Raw genomic sequence first — 10,399 nt, 5'->3', positions numbered from 1 at the left:
TCTCCTCTTCCTGTCTGTCGTACGTCACACCTTCTCCTCTTCCTGTCTGTCGTACGTCACACATTCTCCTCTTCCTGTCTGTCGTACGTCACACCTTCGCCACTTCCTGTCTGTCGTACGTCACATCTTCTCCTCTTCCTGTCTGTCGTACGTCACACCTTCGCATCTTCCTGTCTGTCGTACGTCACACCTTCTGCACTTCCTGTCTGTCGTACGTCACACCTTCTCCACTTCCTGTCTGTCGTACGTCACACCTTCGCCTCTTCCTGTCTGTCGTACGTCACACCTTCTCCACTTCCTGTCTGTCGTACGTCACACCTTCTCCACTTCCTGTCTGTCGTACGTCACACCTTCGCCTCTTCCTGTCTGTCGTACGTCACACCTTCGCCACTTCCTGTCTGTCGTACGTCACACCTTCTCCTCTTCCTGTCTGTCGTACGTCACACCTTCGCCTCTTCCTGTCTGTCGTACGTCACACCTTCTCCACTTCCTGGCTGTCGTACGTCACACCTTCTCCTCTTCCTGTCTGTCGTTGATGACGTTGTGCTCTGCGACGTTTGAAGTTGCACTGTGTCTGTCGTGTCGATCTCAAACCTTTGTTACATTGCCTACATTGTCTGTTTTTACTTGTTTCAGCCGAGTTATCTGCCCGCGTGCACAAAATGACGTCACTGGGCTATCCGCTGTATTCCTGCGACGAGGCGGAGGGATCGGACAGGAGATCTGTCGTTGACGGTTTAACAAGTAACTATCGCAAAACATGTGGAAAAGCAATGGTGCTGAAAGATTTGTTCTGTCACTGCAATGAAACGCGCTTGATGTATACTGTACACACTATTTGCTTGCTACTGACGACAGTAGAACGACACGTACACATATTACTGTTCCAGCTAACGCTGCCTTCATTAGCCGGAGACCTCTGGTGGAACCTTGGATACAAGTCGACGTCATGCGTGACGTCATCGTTCACAAAGTCATTGTATACCTTACAAACGGTGAGAATATATAGATAATCTCACCGAGTGGCTTTGTATATCAAATATATCAATGAGTGTTGATATATTTGGTATCAAAAGACACGAGGGTGAGATTTTATTTATCATCCAACATCATTCTTCCAACTTTTTTAGCTTGTAGACAGTAATAAGCAGTGTCTTAAGCGTAAAATGTCCTGCTTACAGCTTCAGTAGCAGATCCATTAGTGATGTCATTTGATTGTGACGTCATGGTAACCAATGATGTCACAATGCATTGTCATGCAATTTCACCCAAGCTATATCTCCTGTGGGAGCCAGTTTTGGATGATAAACTGTTTTCTCTTTGTTTGCTATTTTCAGTTCCTGCACACCAGCAAAGATAACACCTTAAACTACCCTTCTGGGTAGAGTGATTGTGATAACTTCCCGATATGTTCACATTTGCATTTAAGCGATTATCATTGCTGATTTTTCAATTAAACCCATATGACGTCGCAGTGCTTTATTGTTGAGAAAATTCAATATGACGTTCAACACGACGTTATCTGAACGCCTTCAGTGGAGTTAATCTTGGGTGCGTTGCAAAGCACCAATCGCTTGCAAGCGATGCACAGCGATTCGCCTTAAAACGGTGCGCTTATTTTCAGCCGCTTGCAAGCGCGACAATCGGTGGCTGAGGTCGCTTCGTTCTCAAACCAAAATGGCGGCTGCGTTTGACAGTGGAACAAGAAATTCTTGACTGGATCAACTGGGAAATTAGCAAAGGCAGTTAACATCGCACCATCCTCGGTCTGCTCCACATCTACAAAGTAGTCACAAATCTATCGGCTGGTCATCGAGCCTCTTCTATTACGTTCTTAATTTTGGAAGAGTGCGTAAGCGCTTCGAGCTGTTGCAGACCCCGGGCTGAGCAACTACTTTGCTTTATCTAAGCGATTCGTGGCTTGCAACGTGCCCCTTTCCTAACATTTCTAACGTTTTCCTTCTTAAAATGTCAGTGAGTTCCGGATTATCTGCCCCTCGTGAGTGAATGTGTTTCATCATGATGATGACCCAGCGCTACGGTCTCAAGCTGAGGCTATTATTTGAGTAATTGTCTGACTGTACTTCATGTACATAACTAAATGTCAAGTTCCGTGCAATAAACTGAGAGTGACCTCCCTTCCCTGAATCTGCCCGCTGCCTCATGCGACAAGCATCTAGTTTTGCAATACTGGGGCCGATTCCAACCCATTGGTGATCTCTGAACATGACTCATGTCTGTTTATTACCCCCAGCCACGAAGCTGAAGGGGCATGTAGGAGTGGGTGCTGTCCGTTGTCCCTCCTTCCGCCACGTTTCGTTTCCAGAGCAAAACTCAAAACACGTGACAGATGTCTTAACCAAACTTGGCACATACATAGGTCTAGTTGTGAACTGGTGCCTTTTGATAGTTATGAATTTTAAAAAAAGTATTTTTCCAGTTTCCTTGGCAACAACTTTGACTAAGACTCTTTGTTGCTCTCACATAGTGGCAACACCATACGCCTTCTGGGATGCGGTCACGTGGCTCAGCAGGCGACAGTGGGATTTCTTTACCTTTGGTGCCCATGTTTGCGGTGGACCCCACAGCACACATAAAACTTCTGTCTTTGCATTCGAATGTGATCAGCCAATCAGAGCTCGTTACGTCACAGTGCAGGACTTCGTGCACTGGGATCCGGAGGTGAACCAAGGAACACTGAACAGCCTGCACGTGACGGAAATAGAAATCTACGTTGAAGGTAGGAGGCTCACTGAACAGATAAACCGTTACAGTCCCTGCTTGTACCAGGATTGCCAGGTTATCCACGTCCTTCTTATCTCACACTTTCCCTCAGACTCATTTAGCTGCAGGATATGTTTGTTTGTTTGTTTGTTTGTTTGTTTAACGCCGTACTCAGCTATATTCAAGCTATACACTGGCAGAATTAGTTTGTCATTCAATATTGTGAGAAGATCAACTCCGAGTAGAAGTCTGAATATGCTAATATCACCCGCGAGGTTGTAGAACTGTACAAATCTCTTCTACTTCTCAAATCAGAAGTGTAAACGAATCAAGATAAGTGACGTAAAAGAGGACTGGATTATCCATGTCTGAACAACCAAACAATTCATTGTGAAAACATTTTTAATTACTTACAGAAGTTACTTTGATCTTCGTAAGTTTAAAGTAGATCCGAGTTAAAATGTTGAGATCATATTAAGGAGTGACTGTGTAATTTATTTCAGTCAATCTGTCTAAAATCCAGTCTCATTTTTCAGTCAATACGTACATTGCCCGAGTGAATCAGTCAATATACATATTGACTGGAGTGTTCTGTCAATATACATATTGACTGAAGTGTTCTGTCAATATACATATTGACTGAAGTGTTCTGTCAATATACATAATGACTGAAGTGTTCTGTCAATATACATATTGACTGAAGTGTTCTGTCAATATACATATTGACTGATTATATGCATTGACTGTAACATATACACCACTTGACATTCACTGTAGGTAATTTAAAAAGGGGTGCTGTATATATTTTGATTTGCGTTTAAAAGGGAAACAAAAACGTGTCTGTGTGTGTTTGTGTGTGTGTGGACGAGGGGGGCGTGTTCACCGCTATTTTATTAATTTGTGGTGCTAACATATACGTTAAAAGTCTATAGTAGTAATGAGATATACTTTCATTGTCAGCTTGCTGTATGAGAGATGCATTATTAGTCATAAGCAACAACACATTTATGAACACATATCCTGGGTGGGATACGAACCCGCAACCTCTTGATGTGTGGTCCTTTACGCTACCACCTGTGCCACGGAGACATGTCGTCACAGGTGTCAGGTCGCTGTACGCTGTATATGTGTTAGGCAAGTGCCTGTGAAGCAGATTTGCACATCGTATCTATATTTGATTTTAACTTTTTGCTTAATAATGTGAACTTTATTGAAACATGTTCAAATTGTAAACATTTTTAAACTCTAAATATATTTTAACTTTAAACAAGTTTAAATTCCAAACATGTTTTAAGGTGTTAATTTCTGAACATGTTTACATTATGGGAATGTTGTGTTTAGGAGGTGTTTAGGCTGTCATGCGATAGCTTATTTCATGTGTGTAGAGCTAAATGTGTATTCCGTTTAGGATTTAGATACATTTCTAATCATGTTTTGAAGTCTCGTCTGTGTTAAATTCTAAAAACCACTACAGTGTATGGGTGTATCTCGTTACATCAGGTATATACAGGCTTGTTTCTACTTCAGACACAGAGTGTGGTCGAACAATGGGGGTCACATCAGGTATATACAGGCTTGTTTCTACTTCAGACACAGGGTGTGGTCGTACAATGGGGGTCACATCAGGTATATACAGGCTTGTTTCTACTTCAGACACAGGGTGTGGTCGTACAATGGGGGTCACGTCAGATATATACAGGCTTGTTTCTACTTCAGACACAGGGTGTGGTCTTACAATGGGGGTCACATCAGGTATATACAGGCTTGTTTCTACTTCAGACACAGGGTGTAGTCATTCAATGGTAATCACATCAGATATATACAGGCTTGTTTCTACTTCAGACACAGGGTGTGGTCGTACAATGGGTGTCACATCAGGTATATACAGGCTTGTTTCTACTTCAGACACAGGGTGTGGTCGTACAATGGGGGTCACACCAGGTATATACAGGCTTGTTTCTACTTCAGACACAGGGTGTAGTCATATAATGGGGGTCAAATCAGGTATATACAGGCTTGTTTCTACTTCAGACACAGGGTGTGGTCTTACAATGGGGGTCACATCAGGTATATACAGGCTTGTTTCTACTTCAGACACAGGGTGTAGTCATTCAATGGTAATCACATCAGATATATACAGGCTTGTTTCTACTTCAGACACAGGGTGTGGTCGTACAATGGGGGTCACATCAGGTATATACAGGCTTGTTTCTACTTCAGACACAGGGTGTGGTCGTACAATGGGGGTCACATCAGGTATATACAGGCTTGTTTCTACTTCAGACACAGAGTGTGGTCGTACAATGGGGGTCACACCAGGTATATACAGGCTTATTTCTACTTCAGACACAGGGTGTGGTCGTACAATGGGGGTCACACCAGGTATATACAGGCTTGTTTCTACTTCAGACACAGGGTGTGGTCGTACAATGGGGGTCACACCAGGTATATACAGGCTTGTTTCTACTTCAGACACAGGGTGTAGTCATATAATGGGGGTCAAATCAGGTATATACAGGCTTGTTTCTACTTCAGACACAGGGTGTGGTCGTACAATGGGTGTCACATCAGGGTATATACAAGACTTCCAGATTTTCTCCTCATCCGACAGTCGTGACAGTCTCTCTACGCATGCGCGCCTCCATCGTGAAAAGGGATGGTGCAGTAGCCCGGATGACACACAGCCATATATAGAGGTAACCTCACAACTGCAATCGCATCTCCATAACTCGAAGGGCACATGTCGACGTAGATCGAACAGTGCCTTCCTTAGTGTATACTGTCAGGATCATCACGCTACGTCGTCTTCAGTATCGAGATAATAATGTTATTCTGTTATCACGTGTGTGTTTTGTTTATCAATCTGAATATTTGCGTAAGTGTGATCAAACATATTTCTTAACCAAAAACACCTTAGCTTTGACAAGCAACGATATATAACTGTCGTGTTTTCATCTTTTTAGTTCTCAATAAAAACACATGTTAGTTAAGCCATCTTTCATTTCAAGAACATCATCAATATGCACGCACATATATAATTACGGGAAACAGTATCACACTGATTGGCGATGTAAACACAGTCCACTACACTACCGGGGACACATCTAGACGTAATACTGTGTACATCTGTGATATTCGTACATGCTGCGAGGTAATTTCTAACTTGAAACGCAGAGGTTAACCCACAACAAAGAACTGTGATATCAGTAAATGACCACGCAAGATCAGAGAATAATCAAAAGGTTATATTTAACCCACAGCGCCAGGCTTACAACAGAAATAGTCAATATAGTAAGTGGCATCCGCTATAAGTGACAGGCCCTAGCGTTGATGCTCGTGCACCCACGAATTTGCAGATGTTTGTCACTGTCCAATGTCTTGAAACAGGCATGTCTCCGTTCTTAAATCAAGAGTTGTGTTGAAAATTATGTTTCCACATAGGTATGCACACTAAGCATAGGCGGATCCAGGGGCTCCAGGGGGTCCCCTCTCCTCTTTTGAAAAACAAATGTAGTATGATGAAGTGCAGTAAAAAAGACTAAGAGAGGAACATCCTTTTAAACATGCTCGATCCACCATTGCCTAGGATCAAGTCAGGTCGAAATGAGTCTGGAATCTCCCCCTTGTTGCTCTTGACGCTGTCCACTGGAGTTCAAATGGGCCACGACAGTTCATGATATTTTGTTACCTGTCGTTCAATCATTTGCTGGAACAGACAATTACGTCACATATATTAACAACATCCACTACTCTTCCACACAACATGAATACTGAACAGGACTGTGTTGTCGCGTAGGTAGACCTCCTAACTCCGTCTGTGGTGGACGCTGTGGTGGTGCAGGGATGGACAGAGGGCAGCAACGTCCGCTTTGTGACGTCATTCAACGTGGGCTACCGCACGGGCAATGGCAGCTTCACGTTGCTGGGGACAGAAGATGGAGGCAGCGCTACTGTGAGTAGCTTGTGTCATGGTGTGATATATCAACTCCCAAGTTAGATGCTTCAAATACTGGTTTAATATTTTTGGAATACATGAACGACAAATCCCCAAACTTGCTTATAATATGCTTGTACATTTAGATGGCATGGTCAAAGTAACATGAACATCACATATGAGAAACCTCTTGGCTACGGAATTGTATGGTTAAACCCAAACAGATGGTGGTGTTAAACTCTATTTGAAACAATTTCGTGAACAATCTGCAAATATGTTTTATCAGGAATGGCATTCCACTCTTGAAAACAGTCATGACTTGTATATAATTTTTAAGAGTCTTTTTCAACCAGACAAATACTTATCTGCATTAACATCAAGAACCCTTCGACGTCCATTTATTCAATTCGGATTGTCAGATATCATGATAAAAAAATGTCCACTGAAACATCGAAGAGGTTATGCCCATTATGTCATTTAGCTATGGAAAATGAAATTCATTTTACTTTTGTATGTCCTTAGTATTGTGATCTAAGAAACAGGTTTATACCAGAGCGCCATCTGTCGAGTTATCCTGTATCCTTTCTCTAACAAAGATGATGCTGTGATATTAAAACTGGTTACATATGTTAAAAAGGAAATTTCCCTCATATACGAATTGTTAAACATTAGTATATATCCGAATATGTAAAACTACTTATATGTAACTCCTTTGTTTTTATGGGCCGGAAGCCTTACATGCAATAAATAGCGTTGACTTTGACTGGTCACGGGAAGGGTGAGTTTTTATTTCGGGAGATTCTTAAATACAACATAACGATGTCTGTCTGCTACATTGGACAAAGGTCCGCCAAGTGTCTTGACGTGGTGCTGTTTGCTGTCCAGGAGTTCCGTGTTGATCCCGACCTTCACCCTGCCACGCCCCAGACACTGACCCTAGGGAGGCAGGTGCTTGCCCGTCAGATACGACTGACCTTCCCACGTGGCGATGCCTGCGTCAAGATGGAGCTACTTGGATGTCCCATGAGACGTATGTGGCAGACCTTACTACCACATGGTTGTTATGTCGGTACTGAAAGCGTAGTAGTTGTAGTAGTAGTAGTAGTAGTAGTAGTAGTAGTAGTAGTAGTAATAGTTGTAGTTGTAGTTCAGATTTACCTCCCTTTCAGCCAACTTTGACTTGCGCTGTGCGTCTCCGACAAGCATGACCTTGGGGTGGCAGACGATGAGAAGATACAAACTCCGTCCTCCTCTGTTGGAGACCACGACGACTCAGATGTTCGCGGCAACGTGGGAAGACTGCTTCGCGGCTTGCAGCAACGACACTGTGAATAAATGCGCACAAGCCACTTGGGCGGACACGTGCGACATGGTGGTGACGGACAGGTGCGCGGGCTTCACGTACGAGGCAGAGACCGGACAGTGCCAACACCTCGTGGGGAACCGCTACAGCCGACACACCAAACAGTGGTTCCTCAGAGGGGAGGGCGTGGCCGCGGCCTACACACAGCGCATGTGCATTGAAGGTGAGATCACCAGCTGAGGTACTTGGGGTCACCCATTTTCCTAGAACCTAGAACATAGGCTATTTCCCGTGTGGGAAAACAGTATGACCGCAAATACTCCAAGTGATAACAGATGTTATATTGTGGGATAACACTTTCTTACTAAAGAAATAGATCCATGCGTTCCTGTTTCATTGAATTCCTACGTGACAGGTGTCCACCGCTTCCACGAATGTCACGCGACTGTCACGTCGTCCACAGAGCTGCGTTCCCCCTCCTACCCTCTGTACTATGGGGAGGGGCTGGAGTGCGAGTGGAAGGTACAGTTTCCCCCGGGGGTGTTCATCCAGCTGACAGTGGTAGACATCGAACTTGCTCCCCTCCAGACGCAGATCAGGGTGAGGCATGTTGTACGGTGAAACGCCATTACTCTGACAGTACTGTTAGTGAATGAGTTCAACTTTAACGTCGCATCAGGCTGAGGCGCGTTGTGAAACAGTTTTCGTGAAATGGACCATACAGCAAACCAAATTAGTAAGACATGAAGTGGATTTTTTTCTAAACTTAATTCACAATCTTTTGAAGGATTGTGGGGCCTGTCTGTACACTCATTTAACACCAATACGGTCACTCTCGGAGATACATTCCAATCTCTTTGATTGGCATTCTAGAAGTTGGCAAGTAAGTAGGAAAACGTCCAACTTAATAGATTACAACTTCTGGTTTATTGCATATAGCGACGTTTCGATGTAGATTCTTACACCCAATGTGACTTGGTGCTGACCTATGTTAATGTTATACTCTCCCCTTCAGTCCCTCTACAGCCCGACCCTGGGGCAGTGCGAGGATACCCTGATCGTGCACGACGGCCCGGGGGTGGGGTCGCAGCCGCTGTGGTCCGTGACAGGGACAGATTCTGTCAACTTCCGGGAGAGTCAGCTCATCAGCAGTGAATCTCAGATGACCTTCACCTTCAAATCTTGCTATAGACTCAGTGAGACAGCCGCCAGGGGATTTACCTTACACATCAATGAGTCAGGTACGGCAGTTTACAAAGTGGATATTCTAGTTCATGTATTTATGTATGATTACATGCGTCCTCGGTGGTGTACTAGTATCTGTTCAATGTGTTAAGTCAGGTCCCTCACTCTGTCAACCTAACCTGTCTGGCAAAATAAATATACACTTGAGAATTGGATTAAAAACAAACGTTATCAAAACGTTACTAACATGAAAACAGTCACCGAAACACTTCGATCTTAAGGTTCAAAACATAACTATGATACCCGTATCAAGTACATCACTTCGAATAACCATTTCCTATTTGTTTCGTATTTAGCCACCCACAAACATGGGTCTTTGCCCGGCAGTTTGTGTCGGTCTCCCCACGTGTTTTTGACCACTTCGTAACTTGGGTGGTATTGTCCTGGTGTGATATACCGATAAATTAGGACGGTGGGGTAGCCTAGTGGTTAAAGCATTCTCTCGTTACGCCGAATACCCAGGTATACATGGGTACAAGCTGTGAAGCCCATTTCTGGTTCCCCCGCCGACATAATTATAAAAGGGGCGTAACTCACTCACTATATGGATCACGAGGCATGTCATTGCAGATTGTGGCGGGTGTCAGCACGTGGGTAGAACGTGCTCGGGCGTTCCTAAATGCGGGGGTGAATGTGGCTACATCAACTCCCCCCTGTTCCCCCACATGTACAACGACTTCTCGAACTGCCAGTGGCGGATACAGGGACGAGAGCTGGAATACATCAACGTCACGTTTCTCTGGCTCGACGTCATCGGGGACAACAGGGTAACATTGTAGCATCTTCGTTTTAAAGGATCTGCGTGCTTGGTGGCGTGCGTGCGTGTGTGTGTGTATGTGTGTGCTTAATGGGGACTATGTTCGTGCCTGCTGGCGTGCGTGTGTGTGCTTGTTGGCGTGTGTGTGTGCGTACTTTCTGGCGTGTGTGCGTGCTTGTTGGCGTGCGTGAGTGTGCCTGCTGGATAGTTTTCATGCTTGTTGACGCGTATGTGTGTTCGTGCGTGTATATGTGTGTGTGTGCTTCCCGGCGTGTAAATATGTTCGTGCTTGCCGGCGTGTATGTGTGTTCGTGTGTTCGTGCATGCCGGCCGTGTATGTGTGTTCGTGCTTGCTGGCGTGTATGTGTGTTCGTGTGTTCGTGCTTGCCGGCGTGCATGTGTGTTCGTGTGTTCGTGCATGACGGCCGTGTATGTG

Source organism: Haliotis cracherodii, unplaced genomic scaffold (assembly GCF_022045235.1).
Source record: "Haliotis cracherodii isolate W230 unplaced genomic scaffold, xgHalCrac1.p SCAF_3, whole genome shotgun sequence".
NCBI classification, from domain to species: domain Eukaryota; kingdom Metazoa; phylum Mollusca; class Gastropoda; order Lepetellida; family Haliotidae; genus Haliotis; species Haliotis cracherodii.
The sequence above is the reverse complement of the archived record's forward strand: the minus strand, read 5'-3'. Positions refer to the sequence as shown.